This window comes from Aedes albopictus, chromosome 1 (genome assembly GCF_035046485.1).
Source record: "Aedes albopictus strain Foshan chromosome 1, AalbF5, whole genome shotgun sequence".
Lineage (NCBI taxonomy): Eukaryota > Metazoa > Arthropoda > Insecta > Diptera > Culicidae > Aedes > Aedes albopictus.
Window position 1 is genome coordinate 251,585,398 of NC_085136.1, and position 21,320 is coordinate 251,606,717.

A 21,320-nucleotide genomic window follows, 5' to 3' on the forward strand; every position below is an offset into this window, starting at 1 on the left:
CGCCTTCCCTAACCCTCTACCCTATCCTCTACCCTACCCTCTACCCTACCTTCTACCCTACCCTCTACCCTATTCTCCACCCTACCCTCTATCCTAACCCTCTATCCTACCATTTACCCTACCCTCTACCCTACCCTCTACACTAACCTTCTACCCTACTCTCTACTCTACCCTCTACCCTACCCTCTACCCTAACCCTCTATGTACCTCCCTACCTTCTATTCTACCCTCCATCCTACCTTCTATCCCACCCTCTACCTTACCTTCTACCCTACACACTTAGAATAAATTACAGTATTCGGTGAAAAAAATCACTAAAACTGGTCTGCAAACAAGCAAACTACAGTATTACGGTGAAATCGATGAAATTACAAGAGAAAATCGGTGAAATCTATGAAAGCACCGAAGAACCGGAGAAATCAGATCAATTTACAGGAGATCTGTGAATATTTTACCGAATAGACCGGTGATGGGACTATTTTACCGTACTACTGTAAAATGCGTTTGACAGCCACGCTGGCAGCTTTGAGCATCAGTTCTATTAGAATTTGCGCATCATCTCCAAGCAAGACTCACTTGTATTGTGGCAGCAAGTGTGATTCCTGATCAGAAGGTCGTGCATTCAATCCCATAATCGACCTTTTTATGAAAATAGAGGTTTTTTTGTGCTCGCATAAAATCGCCGTAAATTTGTGAAAAACTACCGTACGGTCGGTAATATTCACGGATCATTTGTAATGTTTACCGTACGTTCAGTGATATTGGCAGTTCATTCGTAAACAAACATACCGAACGTTCTGCGATTTTTGCGGTAAATTTGTAAAAAGTACCGAACGTTCCGGCAATTTCGACAGATGCATTTACCTGAGATTCACAGTACGTTCGGTGATATGAAAAATCACCGAACTTTTTACCGTACGTTCAGCTGTTGAGATAACGGTAAATTTTTACCGTAATCCGTCATTTTTTCTAAGTGTGTACTCTCTAACATAACCCTCTACCCTACCTTCAACCCTACCCTCTAACATACCTTCTACCATACTCTCTACCCGAACCCTCTACCCTACCTTCTACCCTAACCCTCTACCCTACCTTTTACCCTACCCTCAACCCCACCTTCTAGCCTACTCTCACCTTTACCCTCTACCCAGCTCTCTACCCTACCTTCTGCCCTACCCTCTACCCCAACCATCTACCCTAGCCTCTACCCTAACCCTCTCTCTATGTATGTACCATATGTATCACATGTTACTAGTTCTCGAATACATACCTAAAACCCCAATTTACGCCTAAGGAGCATAAATTGGGGGAGCGCTATTTGGGAATTGGTGCGTAAATTGAGTTTGGCGCAAAAAAGTGAGCGTAAATTGGGGTTTTAGTGTATTCTGTTTAAAGCGCTCTATCTTCGTGTAGAGCTAACCAATTGAGTCCAAATTTGTAGCAATTACAGATAACAAGCTGAGGAACAATCAGTCAAAATTTGAGAATTTCTACAGAATTACGGCTTGTTGAATGTTTTCAAGATAATTAATAAAATTGGTATGCTTTTGAAAATTTGCAACTTGTGCCACGGTGCGGCAGAAATAATCACCAAACGGCTATTAAACTGAAAGTACCTACTTGATCTACCAAACAACTTTACCGAAGCAACAACATTTCTAATTATTCAGGATCCTGTGATAAACGAAACTAAAATGTGTATGGCCTCTAGCGCCTCCTAGTGGAAGGATTTGAAATCATACGGCCCATCAATTGAAAGTTCTTGGCCAGCCAAACAACTTTGTCGAGGACACCAACTGTCTAAATAATAAAGATCTTGAAATACAGGGTGTTAGGCTCCTGAGTGCAAACTTTTCAAAGGGTGTTAGAGGACCATAAATGGAGAAAAAAATTGTTCTACGCATATGGTCAAATCTATACCGTTACGTAGTTATTGAACTTCCCATGTTTTTGACTCTTATTTCCTTAACTGGCTATAACTTGAAAATGGTCAAACTTTTCGAAGTTTTTTTACCCTTAATCGAAAGATTATTAAATTTTCTATCAAATGTCATCTTTGAATCGATTGGTTTAGTTAAATAACTAAGATTTCTAGAACAAATAGCTCAAAAGTAGTGTGTTTTAATTTATTTTTGTCAATTATCTTTGAAACATGCGTAATAATTCAAAATTCTTTCTTATGCAAAGTTGTGGCCCCTGTTCCACTCTACAATTCGTTCTTTGACATCAAACTTCTATCTCTTATCGTTTTGTTGCAATTTCGATTTAAGCATCGCATTTTAGATAATAAATTTGCAAATGTCACGGAAAGCACTGTTTTGCGCATTGTGCCGCACATTTAAATCAAAACTGCAAGAAAACGATAAGAGCTAGAAGTTTGGTGCCAAAGAACGAATTGTAGAGTGTAACAGGGGCCATAACTTTGCTAAAGAAAGATTTTTAATTTATTACGCATGTTTCAAAGATAATTGACAAAAACAAATGAAAATACACTATTTTTAGCTATTTTGCTCTAGAAAACTTAGTTATTTAACTAAACCAATCGATTCAAAGATGTCATTTGATAGAAACTTCAATAATCTTCCGAATAAGGGTAAAAAAACTTCGATAAGTTTGACCATTTTCAAGTTATAGCCAGTTAAGGCAATAAGAGTCAAAAACATGAGAAGTTCAATAACTACGTTACGGTTGAGATTTGACCATATGCGTAGAACAATTTTTTTCACCATTTATGGTCCTCTATCACCCTTTAAAAAGTTTGCACTCAGGAACCTAACACCCTGTATATGGGATGGAAATTATGTCAGTGTTACGTCTGTCTTTTATATTACAAGAATCACCGACTCATATATCTCAGGACCCTCATTACTTAGAGAGTTGTTTAACTTTTCAAGGATCTTCAGTTTAAAGGTCCTTTGGATTAAGGTTCTACCCGGAAAATGTTTAACTGGGCTAAACAAACTCAACAGTGGGGCCCATATAAGGAATCCCTTACAAATTATAATAAAGAAATAAGAAGATCAAAAAGGATTAACTGGAGGCATACATGTGAAAGCATTGAAACTACTCCAGAAACCGCCAGGTTGCAAAAAATCCTTGCAAAGGATCATTCTAACGGGTTGGGAACACTGAAAAAAGAAAATGGGACTTTTACAAATTCTGCAAATGAAACGTTAGAGTTGATGATGAAAACACATTTTCCCTGTTCAGTAATCAATTCAACTGAAGACCAAAGTTCAGCTGTAACAGAAACTGGCGTTATTGAAACCAGGACGTATGATCATGAAATAATGAGCGGAACGACTGGGTCAAATAGAGACAGGATCGATAGTTGCACTTTGGCCAAACAAATATTTACTGAAAAGAAAGTTGAATGGGCGATTGACTCCTTTGCACCCTTCAAATCACCTGGTAGGGATGGAATTCTTCCTGTACTACTGCAGAAGGGAAAGGCGATTTTAACACCTATTTTAACTAAACTTTTCCAAGCCAGCTTATCTTTAAGTTACATTCCAGTAGGGTGGCGACAAGTATGGGTGATTTTTATCCCCAAGGCCAATAAAAAGGATAAAACACTGCCAAAATCCTTTAGGCCAATAAGCTTATCGTCTGTACTACTAAAAACTATGGAAAAAATAATTGATGAGCACATAAAATCATCATATCTTATTGAAAATCCTCTCAGCAAACACCAGTTTGCCTACCAAGAGGGTAAATCATCAGTAACAGCATTACATAAGCTTGTTACAAAACTTGAAAAATCTCTCAATGCCAAAGAAATTGCTCTTTCTGCTTTTCTTGACATTGAGGGAGCCTTTGATAATTCATCTCATAATTCAATAGCAACGGCCATGATGAAACGAGGTTTCAATAAATGTGTTGTTGATTGGATTAATGAAATGTTAGCCAAAAGGGAGATATCAGCAAACCTTGGAAGCTCCTCTATATCTGTTAGAGCAGTGAAAGGGTGCCCACAAGGAGGCGTCTTATCACCTCTTCTGTGGTCTTTGATAGTTGATGATCTTCTGAAAAACTTAGAATCACAGGGATTTGAAATAATTGGTTTCGCAGACGATATAGTCATAATAGTTCGTGGGAAATATGACCAAATCATCGCAAACAGAATGCAAACTGCTCTAAATTGTATCTCATCGTTGTGTGATAGGGAAGGATTGAATGTAAATCCTTCAAAAACTACTATTGTACCATTTACAAAGAGGAGAAAATTTTCTATAAATAATTTATACCTGAAAGGCATATCTATAGATCTTTCAAATACAGTCAAGTACCTCGGAGTAGTCCTTGACAGCAAACTGAATTGGAATTCACACCTAGAGTAGATAATCACAAAAGCGACAAATGCTCTTTGGATAAGCAAAAAAACATTTGGTAAGCAGTGGGGATTGAAACCGAAAATGATTTATTGGATCTTTTCGGCAATCGTGAGACCCAGGATCACCTATGCCTCACTGGTCTGGTGGCAGAAAACCACAGAATCCGTCGCTCAGAGAAAACTAGGAAGATTACAAAGACTAGCGACTCTCTCAATAACTGGAGCATTGAGAAGCACTCCTTCATTGGCATTGGATGCTTTATTACACATGCTTCCATTACATCAATTTATACAATTTGAAGCTGAAAAGAGCGCTCTAAGAATCAAAAGATTTACGAACCTCTTGGAAGGTGACCTTAATGGGCATCTTAGTATTCTAAAAACTTTTGGCATAAACTCCATAGTTATGAACAACGAAGACTGAATGGAGAAAAGGTACAATTTTGACCGTATGTTTAAAGTTTATGACCCTGATCGAAGTTCGTGGCGAGTCGGTGGTCCAGAATTTCGACCAGGATCGATTATTTTTTATACAGACGGTTCAAAATTGAACAACAAAGTGGGAGCAGGAGTAACTGGCCCAGGGATAAACCTGTCGATACCCATGGGAAAGTATCCAACTGTATTCCAGGCAGAAATTCAAGCAATTTTAGAATGCTCTAATATATGTTTGCAAAGAAACTATAGGCATTCAAATATATGCATATTGTCTGACAGTCAAGCAGCACTAAATGCTTTGAAGTCAGCGGTATGTACATCAAAACATGTTTGGGAGTGCATTAAATCACTTCAAGATCTGTCCTGTCGTAATCAGGTCAACTTATATTGGGTTCCTGGCCATTGTGGAATTGATGGAAATGAAAGAGCCGATGAATTAGCAAGGCTTGGATCATCTCTTCAGTTCATAGGGCCCGAACCTTTTTGTGGGCTATCTGCCTGTGCTTTGCGAATGGAGCTCAAAATAAGAGAACATTCGAAAGTGACGAACAATTGGAAAAACACTTGTATAGCAAGACAAGCATGGCGATTTATTATTCCAAATGTTTCTAAGACTTGTAAAATACTGGATCTTTCCAAAAAAGATCTAAGCGTATATACTGGGCTTATAACAGGTCATTGTCCGAGCCGATATCACTTGAAGCTTATGGGAAAACTTCAAGATGATATGTGTCGCTTTTGCGGCACAGATAAAGAAGACTCGGAACATCTACTGTGCCACTGTCCGGCACTCTTTACAACAAGACGTAAGTTCTTCGTCAAAGGGCTGTTAGACCCTCTGACATTTGGAGAACAACACCCAGTACGGTAGTGCAGTTCATTCGAAATGTCGAACCGTGCTGGGTTAATGCTATTAATCAAACGATGGCGATCACTCACAATAGTGGTACGTCATCTTGATATACATAGCTATAATAAAACTTATCAGGGGCATATGTCACAATAGATCAAAAAACTGGTCGCAGTGATGGAAATACCCGACACGGATTAAAAAAAAAAAAAGGTTCTACTTGCCTAGTGATAGTTGGAATATCGAAAAATCATGCACATTATATTTATTCAGACAAGAAAAGTTGTAAAGTTTTAAAAAGTGCCCAAAAGTATTCAAATTAGTCATAATTGCTCTAGTTTCTCAACTAATCAAAACTTGTAGGAAACTTTTAGAGAAATTCTAATCATTTGAAAACTATTAGAAACTTTTTTAAATTAGCGTCGCCCAGTAGCGAAATCTCACGTCCAATGGTGAATCAGCTGTAAGTCTTTGACTTATCAAACAACTTTGCCAAAGATACCAGCTCTCTAAGTAAGTTTTTACTTCAATTGATGACATCGCATAGATTATTGAAGAAATGTTTATCTCGACGGCGTGATGAATTCTATGCTGAAAAATCTAAATATATGGCGGTGCGAAGTAATGGATCTCAGCGGCATAGTCTTTGGGACAAAATAAGAAGAATATGGGTAGTACTAAGCCGAAGATGGGTGCCGGAGTCATTAATTAAGTATTCATACTCCTCCTGAAAACCTCTATAATAAAGAAACAAAAAAAAGTATTCATACTGTAGATAGCAATAACTTGGCCCTCCGAGCCATTTATCACAAAACGGATTTTCAATAGAATAAAGTTCTCATTGAAGCAGTGAAGATAATGCAATAATATATTCACAAATTCGGGCACATTTGGCTGATTATTCTGCTTGTAACATGATGTGCATTTTCGTGACGTTACGCGAGCACAACCCTGTTTGAAACTGAACGCTCGTTGTAACGTCACGAAATGTAAAAGTCGATTATTCAAAAACAAATTCGAAATTTTTATGTTTTATTTCATTGAATTGAAGAAAAAACCAATAAATTTTAATGGTGGAAAAAAATTTAGAATAACATTAAAATCCGAGCAATTTTTTTAAGATATTGGTGGCGCGGCCCAGTGTTCGAAATCGATAATTTTACGATCAAAATTTAATAACTTTTTTTAGGTTGGTTCTAGAGGTTTGGCGTGTTCTACAAAGTTTTTCTGCATGTTAAAAGGCGTCTTTTGATAAAATGTAATAAATTATTAATCCCCCTAGAAGTGAGATAAAAAAATATTTTTTCGAAATATTTTTTTAGAAGTTTGACGTCTTCAGCAAAGTTGTAGCCCATAATAGGAGAACAAAAATCGTAGAACATGTCAAAGCTCCACCTCTTACGGTTTTCGAGATATGGAGCGTTTTGTGCGAAGTACCCCTAAAACTAGTTTTTTTCAGTGTAGCTTCAACAGATAAAATCCTACAGTTTTGTGACCTTCTACAAACTTGTTCAGGACGTTGAATTACACATTTTTTCCGAAGATATCAAGTCATTTTATCCTTAAACGAAAAAGTTATAGGCAAATTTATCATATTTTAAGGTGTACTTTCACTTAAGTAACTATTTAAGGGCGCAAAATGGCGCAGATGGCTCAGTCGGTAGTTGAAAGATTAGACTTTTTACTATCACTTGAGGGTGGAAACCCTCGTGGGCAATAGTGGGAAAGGTGGTTTAAATACATGACAAAAACTTATTATTTTGCCTGTAATACAAGAAAAATAAATAAAAAATAATAATTAAGAAGCCCATAGTAATTTTTACTGAACTGTGTTTCTTCCGGCAATATTTTACAACATTTTTTAGCATGATTTGTTTAGTTATTTACTTTACCCTTTCTTTCCCAGAAGGTTTTTTGTCTTTTAAAAATAAATAATGTAGTTTCCAAACAAATCGTTCGATCTAAAGATGCACAATTTGACTCTAAAATATGAATGCAACATAAAAAAACAATGTTTATGATGGATCACCTATGCTCCACTGGGAAGATGACTGCACCAAAAATAAAAAAAAAACAAACAAACAGACCATTCTGTCGTTTATTTTTAAATTATGTATAAAATTTTCCATTTTCGTCTTTAATTACATTTCGTAACTCTCGCGGGTGTTCAATCTGGTTGCAAATGAAACGCAGTAAAGCAATTTTTGCCTTTTTTGATGCATAAGCATACGTTACACTTAGAACATTTAAATGAACTAAATGATCCTCGTTCCTTGCATTGTAGACAGCGCGCTCTTCGGTCTTCTACTGGCCAATGTCCTACTCCATCGAAGCGTGCCTCAAGTGATGACCCAACAGGCGCTACCATTCTCTGACGTACCGTCGATGGGGGTGACAATGGGTCTGGGGGGTGAGATTGGGTCAAAACGGAGAAACATAAAATTTGAAATAGCTCATCAACTATGGCTAATTTATATTGAAAACTTTATATTATTTTAAAGAGGAGATGTTTTTACACGTCATGATGCAGAAAAAGATGTTTAGCAATAATCGTTTTTTGTTCAAATTGTGGTTAAACTTATATGATGAAAGTACTAGTAAATCACTCTGAAAAAATTTCTCCTTCGCAATGTTTCACACAAGCACCTAACCATAAATTTTCTTATAAGTAGTTAGCTGTAGGTATTACCTGGTTGATGCAACGAAAAAAGTGGGCTGTCAATGCACTTTTTATATAAAAATTCAATATTTTCGACCCTATGTCTAAATATTAAAAATGGGGGTGAGATTGGGTCAAGCAAGTTATCGAGTGTACATAACCTTAACTAAAAATTCAGCTTGTTATTCAGTCCCCTTTGGTGTTAGAGTGGTGCCATGTTTACCGTATCTTCATAAAAGTACGCTTTTTAAAAAAAAAAATATGTCGCAGAAGTGTCAAGCGAGTGTGTTCATACGTTTAGTGCCTAAAATCATTTATAACAATAAACATGGACATGGACAGCTCCTCTAATCATCATCTAACGTTTTGTGTACTGCAATATCGTAAGCTCACAAAATAGACTTAAAAAAGTTCTTCTTCTCCAATCATTTTTGAAATTTTAAGGAAATATTCTGAAATTACCAGACAGTAGTGGGATTTAGGAAATACATGGAAAAACCGGTAACATAGTACAATGTCGGAAAGTGAATGAACGTCGAATTTTGGTTTGATTAAACATTTCTCATGCAATCTTTCAATGCGTCTCTCCCTCATTGTAATCCCCCCCTCCTCTCATGGAGGTTGAAACTTTAAATGAGGATGATTATGGTGGCTAAAAATGGCGATACAACATACAAACGTTATTTTATCAAACTTAAACAATTTTTTCGGTTGTATTAGCCCTTTTAGGTGGATTAATCATCTTTTAAAATTACAAAAGTTTTTTTTAGTCATGGTTATATTGTTTTGTAAGTAGGCTTACTAGATATGATCAATAAAATTAACTTATATTCATTGATAGGCGATTTCGAATACTTTGACCCATTCTCACCCCCTCTAAGGGGTGAGATTGGGTCAATTTTCAATAATTTGTAGTTTAGTAAGCAATTCATATAATGTAATACTTTCTTGCTAAACTATCAATACCACATAGAAGAGTATACATACCAAATAAAAAGTTATTCCGACTTCAATTGCATTTGTTATTTAACAAACAATCTTTGAGTATCCTTTTTTGACCCATTCTCACCCCCAACGACGGTACCGCTGTAGGTTTGTTTGCAGGTCGTCCTCTGCGCCTTACTATGTTCTTCCCATATGGAATCAAGCTGTTAGCAATATCTATTCGGAAGTTAAGTAAAGTCATACGCTCTTTATCCGTTTGCTTCATATGGCGCCTATAATAGCCAAGCATTTACAACTGCCACATCCAGTAAGTGGTAGAAGATCCTCATATAGTACTTCTTAGTTCATATAGTACTTCTTGGCGACACTTTACACCAAAGGTGTATTGTTTTTACCAAACAGAATATTTTATTCATGATTTTGAATTCATATTGTTTACTATCAGATGGTCAGGCAATTTCTGATAAAGTTACTTTAAAATTACCTGTTTGAAGTTTTTTTTTGGGCAATATTCAAATTATGAAGCGCTAGAAATAGGAAGAAGGAAATATTAAACAGTTCAAGATGTGCATCAAAACACAGAGTAGATTTTTTCATGTATTTATATTTATATTTTTTGTTTGATTTTTCAACTACAGAATCAGTATCGGAAAATATCAGGAGAAGTTTTGATTCGTCCGATTAACAGCTTTTTCGGTAATCCACGAGTTTGACTTACAACTGGGAAGCAATTGAAATATATCAGATATAAATCAATAAAATACAGGGTGTGCCGAGAAATAATGCGATAGTTTTTTTTTATTTCAAACATTATTTTTAATCTCTTGACGTTAACCAATTACATGTTTTGACGTCCCATCGTCTGCATCATGAGTTAAATGAAGTATTTTTCATATTTTTAACAGTACTTTTCACAAAAATCGGGTTGAAAATAAAATGTTATATCAAATTGATCATTTGATATAAAAGATTTACTCTACTTTCACCAGGAAATCGTCAAAATATGTATTGAAGAATGTAAAATTACAACTACCTTAATAAGAACTGCGAAGGTATTTATCAAAACGCATTTGATATTTAAACCACCGTAGCCAATCAATTTTATGAATATTGGGTAGGCAGTCATTCGTTTGGGCATAGATATGTTGTCATAAGTTCAATACTTTTATTTAGAACTAGCTTTAGTTATAACTCTCGGGAACAATATTTTGTTCTGATGTTTTAATTTTTAGTGATAAAAACTCACTGGTTTTTGCAAAAACATTGTAAAATATTGCCGGAAGAAACACAGTTCAGTAAAAATTACTATGGGCTTCTTAATTATTATTTTTTATTTATTTTTCTTGTATTACAGGCAAAATAATAAGTTTTTGTCATGTATTTAAACCACCTTTCCCACTATTGCCCACGAGGGTTTCCACCCTCAAGTGATAGTAAAAAGTCTAATCTTTCAACTACCGACTGAGCCATCTGCGCCATTTTGCGCCCTTAAATAGTTACTTAAGTGAAAGTACACCTTAAAATATGATAAATTTGCCTATAACTTTTTCGTTTAAGGATAAAATGACTTGATATCTTCGGAAAAAATGTGTAATTCAACGTCCTGAACAAGTTTGTAGAAGGTCACAAAACTGTAGGATTTTATCTGTTGAAGCTACACTGAAAAAAACTAGTTTTAGGGGTACTTCGCACAAAACGCTCCATATCTCGAAAACCGTAAGAGGTGGAGCTTTGACATGTTCTACGATTTTTGTTCTCCTATTATGGGCTACAACTTTGCCGAAGACGTCAAACCTCTAAAAAAATATTTCGAAAAAATAATTTTTTTATCTCACTTCTAGGGGGATTAATAATTTATTACATTTTATCAAAAGACGCCTTTTAACATGCAGAAAAACTTTGTAGAACACGCCAAACCTCTAGAACCAACCTAAAATAAAGTTATTAAATTTTGATCGCAAAATCATCGATTTCGAACACTGTGGCGGTAAAGAGGGTCGGATTCTAGCGCGTTGTAACGTCACGCTACAAATACGCATTCTAAACACGTTTTTCTAATGAAAACTAAATGTTCAATAGGTCAAATATATCAGAAATTGTACAAGGAATCCGAATATGAAAACAAATGTTGAGGTTTACAATCATTTTCATGAGTTATAGTGGAAACTCTGGCTACGAATGCGCCAAAACGTTGTAACGTCACGGTAGAATGTGTCTAATACATTTGATTATCGATTGCCATAAAAAAAATCTCTAGAGCATTTTTAGAGCAAAAAAAAAACACCGCGCAGGTTCCACCGAGATTTGAACTCGGATCGTTGGATTCAGAGTCCAAAGTGCTAACCATTACACCATGGAACCAGTTGGTAAAGTAGAACACCAAAAATCTCTTTGTGCGATTTACATCTGACATATGTACCACATGTGGTAGATGCATCATATCTACCTATCATGTTTTTGATACGTAATCTGATTCTGAAACAAAATTTCTTTTCAACCAAGGGACCACGTGCTCATAATTAAAATAGCCTGTGCGAAGACAGTATCATTTAAAAAGCCGAAAACATCACACAACAGCGTTACTACAAGCGGTAAAGGTCTAGACGCCGAAGAGAGAAGTGGCATCTCTTTCGTTTACTTCGTCCGGCACTTGGTTACACAGCTAGTGAAATTATTGGCTGGCACCTGTTTGTTTTTTTCGCTGCACAGAAATTACGGAGTAAATCCTACAAAAGCTCATCGTTCCGAGCCCAGTGCAATCTTTCCAGCCTCCTGGCATATCTTTGCAGAAACGATTGCTAGCTCACCGTTTGATTCTGGCAGAAATCGCACGTTGGAAGTAGGTATGACGAACACCGTTCGTCAGTAATCATTCGTTCATTGTGCGCCTAATTTTAACCCCGGTAAAACTCCCTCACCCGTGTGAATATTCACAGTGGGTGAGTGTGTGCGCTGGCAATTACACTGCCTGTCGTTGTTGGCATAACGTTCTACATATTGAACACAGGTCATCCGTCGGTCGATTCATGAAGAGTGACCGTCGCCGTCCTGCGGCCCTTCTACAACATTCGTCGTCATTGACACAACCACAAGTGCTGCTGACCATTTTCCGAACCGATTTCTGGCCATAATTTAATTTTGGCGCTTTTTAGCAAATTCCGTCGACCGAAAGGGCAGCGTCGCATCGCATTGCATTGGCGGGTATAATTTTGAGGAGGGTTGGGAAGTTTTTTCAGTGTTTGGCCCTCTCAAGGTCTGGTTTCTACGAAGAAGAGGACTAGCCAAAAACGTGCGCTCTTTTTCGCTGTAATCGATGTAAACAGTCGTTTCCACATCAGGTTTGCTCTGCTTGACTCCAAATGCACTTCTATAGTTGAGTGATAAGCGAATGCGCAGCTTTCCCAGTGGTTATGCATTGAGAGTGGGAAGGTTAAATAAACAATTCCCATCAAAATTTTGTTAGCAGTGTAGTGTGGATTGGAACGCACACTTGGGAACCGCTGCAATGCAACTTGCTCGAGGCGGTGCTGCTGCTGATGATGATGCCGATGCGATGATGGCGTTGACAACTAGGGAAGGGCCCGGCCCAGTCCGTCGAATGCAAATGTACCCTCCGGCTGCAGTCTCCGGGGGGAGGCATTCGAGATTGGGAAAATGAACTCCTGAATGCAACGGTCACCGGACATTTGTTCGTTCATCAGAACCGAAGGTCAGCCCCGGTAGCGGCCCAGAGAGGCTGTTGCATAGCGGCAGTGGCAACCTGTTCGCATGTGGATAAATTAATTTCCAATCTGTTTGAACACCACGCGCCGTAACAAGATCAACCAGACCGATTGGGGCTCTGAATCTGAATCTGGGTTTGGGTTTTGGGTATGGTTTGGTTTTGGCTTGTTGGGAATGTGGTCACATGCTGCGATTTTCATTGCACTCGGCTTGGGATCCGGATTTCGTCGATGCTCAGGTGACAGTGCCTTAATTGGTAGAGCGAGTGAACCATGGGCGATAAAGTTAACGAGATGACTTCTGGATGTAATGACAAGTACAAACTGACTTTTTGACAGATTGATCGATTTACATGACTATTTGACGGTTTGATTTGCAAGAATTGAGATCTAGTTCTTTTTGCCTTTCTCGTACAAAAAAAGTGTACTGAAAGGCTATATATTCACTCAAAAAACGAAATGAGGCTCGGCGGGTCAAGTCACATATGGGTCATTGTGAAGTGACCGAGAAAATGTGAAAACTTGCAACCGACCATCACGGATTTGAACCAAATTTGGTTGAAACATTTGTTTAGATGGTAAAAGAAAAAATCCAAATTTTGGTGCCGATCGGATCACCCCTCGGCCCGTGGCAGCACCCCTCGTTTTGGCCGATATGAAAATTATCCTCTCTTTCTTTTATTTTTATCATTGAAACGATTGCACATACACATTGTCGATCTTCGGCTTTTTTAAAGGAAATTGTTCAGGGAATCCAGAAAAAATATTATTTTTTGATACAGTGTTGCCAGATATCATATTTTTCAATTTTAAAACTAAAAATCGATTTTTCTTAAAATACGTATATTTTGATTTTAAAAATTTTGATTCCATCGTGTTTATCACGTTTTTCGATCGAAGAAGCTGAACTTCCCAAGGTAATTTGCGTCGTTCCTGAGATATAGCGTTTTTAAGAAAAAATATTTATTTTTTTCATATAAAGTATCTCATAAAATCAGGTGCAGTTAATAAATTTCGCAAAAAAAAAACATTGTTCGATGCCATATAAAGACGTTTTGTGTTGATTTGAACAATATCAAGTATAATAAGGATTAAAAAATTTGACAGTGTTGCCAGTTCATCAATTATGAGTCTATCGTAATGGACTAGCATAACCTGGTGAACTAAAAAAAATGTATCTATTGAGATCATCAATTCTAAACAAATTGCATATATTTTAACATTATCTGAATGGAAGTGCTGCCGAATATGTAATATTTATTGTAGAAATCGTAATTTTACTAGAACTTTAGTATAAAATCTAATTAACAAGCCAAAAGAATTATTTTTATTTAGGTTTAGTACATTTGGCAACATTGACGTAAAATATATTCAGGAAAACATTTAAACAGTGCTGAAAATGTCACTTCGATATAACTACATTCAATGACCCACAGCTAATTTCAGAAGCTGAACCTGAAAATATGGAATATGATAAAATATGAATTATGATATCCTTTGGAATTAGATAATATTAGATACTACGCATCGTCGCGCAACTGGTAGCTCAGACTTCAGTATTTTTATTTAATATTCAAAGGTTCAACTCCTTATAAAAATCCCTGTAAAACTATCTTTTGATTGATTTTTACGGCAGTGTTGCCAAGTATGCTAGTATTTCGCGGAAACGCAAACAATAGGTGCTGGATGCTTAGTATTGCATTTACTCTTACTGTGAATGCATCACCCCTATGAGGGGATCGCAGAATAATAGATCATGTCCTTTATTGTCCCGGTCAGAGAAGTGAAGAACAGTGTTGAGTATTGTGTTGTCTATTGATGTGATTGCATATGGTATGAGTTTTTGTTTGTTCTTCGTGGCGAAGAATGAACTCAAATTTCTGAGTGAAATGGATTAGTGGCGTTTGCTCCCTAGAGGGGTGATAACTACTTTTCTTAGGCTTTTTTTTGCATGGAAAAGAGATCGATCGTACGCGAAGGTTAATTCCGATAAATCAAATCGATTGTTCGATCAATTTATAGGTGACTCCCAGATCGAGAATGTATAGTATCATATTAAGGATCGGTATATTCGCCTTACTCCATTCATATTCACTCCTTTTTGTGGGAAGTCATGCGCAAGTTGCTTGACATGGATATTCGTTGCCGTTTTGATCGCAAGCGAATGAATGCATGGCGAATGGTGAAGAATGCTGGTGAGTGATCGAAGTGGCTGCTCTCGTCGCTGACAAGCAATCACACAAACTTAAGCGACAATCATTCGCTGCGATTAACCATGGAGTAGCAATCATGAATTGTGTTGCCATCTATGATCATACTCATGCAGTGTTGCTAAATGTGCTCGATATGTATAAAAAAAAACAGAAATCATTTGTTTTTATCAGACACGAATGCCACTACCAAACGTGGTAAAGTGTCTTTAATAAATAATAATAATAATAAAATTTGTTTTTATTTTGTGTTATCTTTTTACGAAAGCTTTCGTGTAAATAAGATGTTTACAATAAAAATGACATGTGTAGCAACACTTCCATCTACAACATCGTTGAAATGAATACAATGACAATTGAAATGAATTTCACAATAGATACATTTTATATTTTAACAATTTATTTTCATCTTTTCCAATAAACCATTTTTAATTGCTAACTATCAAACCAACAATAACTGCCAATTATCGAGTCATTTTGTCAGATAGGACCATAAACAAGAAAACACAGACAAACAGACGTAAAATTGGAGAAATTTCCATCGGCCACGGTTTTAACCGTTATGTGTCCGACAAACTTTTTGCTTTTTTCTACATCGTGCTTTTTAAATAGACGCTGGGTACCCGGGTACCCTGTCGGCCACATAAGGGTTAACGATTTTTTTAAACCTTTATAGTTGTAGCTTTCACAGCCAGAGGTGCGTGCATCTTTTTTCTAAGCGTTTGGCGTTTCACACTAGTGGCTTCTGTTGACGATATTGCACAATGCAGTGTATCGTGAAACATTTCCACCAGTTGGAAAATTATTCTAGGTGTTACGTCTGTTTGTCTGTGAAGAAAAGGTCAACAACAATGTCGTTAGAGAAGATGTGTATTGTTTTTATCTTGCTCACACATCTTGCAGCACACATGGTGCGATTTTTCAGAATAACCTGTTCATTGTCAAACACTTGAAGGTTAGGTTTCATGTTATAATAAAAAAGTTTACCAACAACACTGTCACAATTTTTTAAATCCTTTTTATACTCGATATTGTTCAAATCAGCACAAAACGTCTGGCATCGAATAATGTTTTTTTACGAAATTTATAAACTGCACCTGATTTTATATCATACTTTATATCAGGGGTTCTCAAACTTTTTCAGCTTGCGACCCATCTTTGATTTTCAAAGTATTTGACGACCCACCAGCCCGAAAATTTATAAAATGAGTATTTTTTTGCAATCTGCATCAGTTTACTACTAGTCTTAAAAATTTGAGATAAGATTCCAATTTTCTGATATATTTAACCAGTCTCGCTCCAGATGTACTGGTAATTTTATGCTTCTGCTAACATGCTGTACATATTCACAACGAGTGGGTGATCATCAAGTAGTTTTTAGAACTATTGTCAGATGAGTCCTCATGAAATTTTTAATATCTTTATACACACTGATTTAATTTTCATTTTTATTGAAATCACTTTTCAGTTGTTCCGGTTAAGTTCAAATCATCGACATACATCTGCATTTCACAGAAGTTTAGCTTTACTGAAGTTCGATAGAGATAAGGTTTCTTGACGAAGTTTGGTAAATTTATTTGCTAATTTTTTTATTTCTATATTTTTAACTGCTGAAACTGGCGTGTAAGTCTAACAGAAAATGCTAACTGCAAGTCACAGCTTGAACTCAACACAAGTAAAATCTAAAATTTGACCCTAATCATAAAACATCTGATTGAAAACTCATAGTGTTAGAATTGATTTCAGAACGCGGACACATATATTGTCGGGCCGCCACCAAACCGGACGTCACACAATCAAGTCGCGACGCGACTCAATCCGCGACGTTTTTAAATCATGTTTGATTGAATGTCTGTTTTGATTCCAACCGAAAATACAATACTCCAGATAAGACAATATAACATAAATAATAATACAAAATTTTGAATAGAATTAAGGAGCAATCGAAATTCTAGAATTTCTTCTCCAAGGGAAAGAAAATGGTTAGTAATAACATTCGACATCATTAAATAAAGACTTCGCGACCCACCAAAAATCACCCTGCGACCCACCAGTGGGTCGCGACCCATAGTTTGAGAAACGCTGCTTTATATGAATATAAAAAATGAATATTTTTTCTTAAAAACGCTATATCTCAGGAACGACGCAAATTACCTTGGGGATTTAAGCTTTTTCGATCGAAAAACGTCTGATAAACACGATGGAATCAAAATTTTTAAAATCAAAATATACGTATTTTGAAAAAAATCGATTTTTAGTTTTAAAATTGAAAAATATGATATCTGGCAACACTGTATCAACAAAATAATATTTTTTTCTGGATTCCCTGAACGATTTCCTTTAAAAAAAACCGAAAATGTGTATTTGCAATCGTTTCAATGATAAAAATAAAAGAAAGAGAATAATTTTCATATCGGCCAAAACGAGGGGTGCTGCCACGGGCCGAGGGGTGATCCGATCGGCACCAAAATTTGGATTTTTCTTTTATCATCTAAACAAATGTTTCAGGCAAATTTGGTTCAAATCCGTGATGGTCGATTGCAAGCGGTCGGTCACTTGGCGCGGAATGACCCATATACCAATCAACTCAGTTAGACGAATTGAGGTGATGTCTGTATGTGTGTGTATGTATGTGTGGGCGTATGAATGTCTGTGTACAAAAAGGTCACTCACTTTTAAGACACTTCCCATTGGCCGATTTTTCGGATTATAGCTCGAATCGAACCGGAATTTTACCGCATTGTTTGCTATTAAAAATGGTCCGGATCAGTCAAGGCGTTTCGGAGTTATGGCCATTTGAGTGATCCGGACCAGCACCGGTAGAACTGGCCACATACAGGGTGTTTGATTCCTGAGTGCAAACTTTTTAAAGGGTGATAAAGGACCATAAATGGAGAAAAAAATTGTTCTACGCATATGGTCAAATCTCAACCGTTACGTAGTTATTGAACTTCCCATCAAAAACATGACTCTTATTGCCTTAACTGGCTATAACTTGAAAATGGTCAAACTTATTGCAGTATTTTTTTACTCTTATTCGAAAGATTATTGAATTTTCTATCAAATGGCATCTTTGAACCGATTGGTTTAGTTAAATAACGAAGTTTTCTAGAGCAAACAGCTCAAAATAAGTGTGTTTTAATTTGTTTCTGTCAGTTATCTTTGAAAAATGCGTAATAAATTAAAATTCTTTCTTTGGCAAAGTTGCGGCCCCTGTTTCACTCTACAATTCGTTCTTTGACATCAAACTTCTATCTCTTATCGTTTTCTTGCAATTTTGATTTAAACATCGTATTTCAGACCATAAATTTGCAACTGTCATGGTAAGCACTTTTTTGCGCACTGTGCCGCACATTTAAATCAAAATTGCAAGAAAACGGTAAGAGCTATAAGTTTGGTATCAAAGAACGAATTGTAGAGTGAAACAGGGGCCACAACTTTGCCGAAGAAAGAATTTTATTTTATTATGCATATTTCAAAGATAATTGACAAAATCAAATTTAAACACACTATTCTTAACTATTTTGCTTTAGAAAACTTAGTTTTTTAACTAAACCAATCGAGTCAAAGATGCCACTTGATAGAAAATTCGATAATCTTACGAATAAGGGTAAAAAACCTGCAGTAAGTTTGACCATTTTCAAGTTATAGCCAGTTAAGGCAATAAGAGTCAAAAACATGGGAAGTTCAATAACTACGTAACGGTTGAGATTTGACCATATGCGTAGAACAATTTTTTTCACCATTTATGGTCCTCTATCATCCTTTAAAAAGTTTGCACTCATGAACCTAACACCCTGTATAAAGCTGAACCAAGCCCCATCATGCGACACATCAAACTGCGGCGATTTTTGTAACCTTCAGCATGGTTGACAAATTTTGTGCGCATATCAACACAGGAGAGAGAAAATTCTACGATGTCGGTCTAAAATTCAAGATGGCGGTCTAAAATCCAAAATGGCGGCTCCAAATTCAAGATGGCGGTTGTATAATGGAGTTTTAAGCCCTAAACCATGCAATATGGGCATATTTTGTATGGGGAAGATGTTTGGAGTCCAATAATGGCAACCAGAATATCCGAGATGGCGGTCTAAAATCCAAGATGGTGCCTCCAATTTCAAGATGGCGGCTGTTCAATGGAGTTTTAGGCCCTAAAACCACGCAACATGGTTATAATTTGTATGGGGAAGATGTCTGGAGTCCATAAATGGCGATCTGAATACCCTAGATTGCGGGTCAAAATCCAAGATGGCGGCTCTAATTTCATGATGACGGCTGTTTAGTGGAGTTTTAGGCCCTAACACCATGCAATAAGGGTATATTTTACATGGAGAAGATGTCCGGACCGGAGTCCAAAAATGGTGACCTGAATTTTCAAGATGGCGTTCTAAAATTCAAGATGGCGGCTTCAAATTCAAGATGGTGGCTGTTTAAAGAAGTTTTAAGCCCTAAAACCATGTCATATTTACATTTGGTATGAAGAAGATGTCTGGAGTCCAAAATGGAGACCAGAATATCCAAAATGGCGGTATAAAATCCAAGATGGCAGCTCCGAATTCAAAATGGCGGTTGTAAAGTGAAGTTTTTGGCTCTAAAACCATGCAATATAGTTATCATTTGTATGGGGAAGGTGTCCGGAGTCCAAAAATGGCAACCTAAATATCCAAGATAGCGGTCTAAAATACAAAATGGCGCCTCCAAATTCAAGATGGCGGCTGTATAACGGAGTTTTAGGTCCTAATACCATGCAAAAAGCGTATATTTTGTATGAGGTAAATGTCTGGAGTCCAAAAATGGCGACCGAAATATACAAAATTGTGGCCCAAGTACCAAGGTGGCGACTCCAAATTCAAGATGGTGACTGTTTAATGGCGTTTTAAGCTCTAAATCCATGTCATATGGGTTTATTTGATATAGGGACGAATTCTGGACTCCAAAAAATGGTGACCAGAATACCCAAGATAGCGGCTTTTTCTTAAGGTGAAATGGTTAATGGCACAAATGTCCCAAATGGAGGATAACGTGCCTCTGGAGCCGGCCTTCTGATACCTGAAGGCTACTCATTGCTTCACCAGCTCTGTTTGTTATTTAGATGACGAGATCCGTGTTTTCGGTATTTGCAAGGCAGCCATTGTGACAGCTATCTTTGGATTCGCTCATATATGTCCTTGAGAGTTTGAGGCTCAAACATCAAAGCTACATAAACGATATTATTTCTGGTGGCATGTAATAGATTTTTGTTTAACATGTGAAAGCGCGATATTCATCAACATGTCACTTGACTTTCAATTTGTGTACTTATGTCACTTGAGTTTTGTTGAAATGTGTTTTCGAAGGCACGAGAAAGGCGCCATCACCGCTAGGTGGATTGATTAGGGTTTTTCAAATTAAATACTCTTAGTTTCCTGAACACTTTATTCTATTTCGCCAACAGACTTCCACCGCGCTTTCAAATTCGTATTACCTATCATGAATACTACCTACCTAACCTGGTGATACCAGGTTATCGATCGATGAATTATTAAAAGCCATCAATTATAATTAATTACCTTATTGAACCTAACTTAGCAATGCCTATCGGAATCAAAAACCCCTTCAGCCGTCACGCTAATTTCAATAATTGGTGGATATATTATGGAAGCATCAGAATACAGTAACCTGTCTGTGTCTATATGGGTACTTCTATGCATTGCATATGAGTACGTTGGATGTTTATAACAATAGGTTGGGCTTTTATAGGAGTCTCTACGACGAACGACGACATTTGATTGTGATGCAGCAATGTAACGTAATATCGCGAGTCAACAAGATGGATTTTTTGGAACAAAGCTTTTTCGATTCGATTTAGCGTCCAAAACAACTGTGCAAAATATGGGAGCGATTGCTTGCGTCACCGTATTCCACATTGGGATTGATATTTGTATTGGATTTAGTATGGGAATACGTACTTTTTTGCATCTTTCTCATAAATTGTAAATTTTTTTTTGCAATTTCTCATCGTAATAGGCTGTTTTACCTCACGCAAATCTGACAGGAAAAGGCCTACTTTCCCACATCAAATTAACAGTGCTGTAATGGTTCATTACAGCACTGATTTGCGTTGCGTAATGAACCATTACAGCACTGTTTTTAGTTTTGCTCAACTTCTTGATGCTTTCTGGAC

The 21,320-nt window shown here is 36.8% G+C and overlaps 1 protein-coding gene and 1 non-coding gene across 2 annotated transcripts in view; both read right to left on the minus strand.

Annotated features, from left to right (window-relative positions):
* LOC109400406 (polypyrimidine tract-binding protein 2) overlaps positions 1 to 21,320 on the minus strand; it is a 1,522,650-nt gene that overhangs the window by 1,493,502 nt on the left and 7,828 nt on the right. The window lies entirely within an intron of this gene.
* Trnaq-cug (transfer RNA glutamine (anticodon CUG)) lies at positions 11,515 to 11,586 on the minus strand. Its single transcript has one exon. It is a non-coding gene; the product is annotated as a tRNA-Gln (tRNA).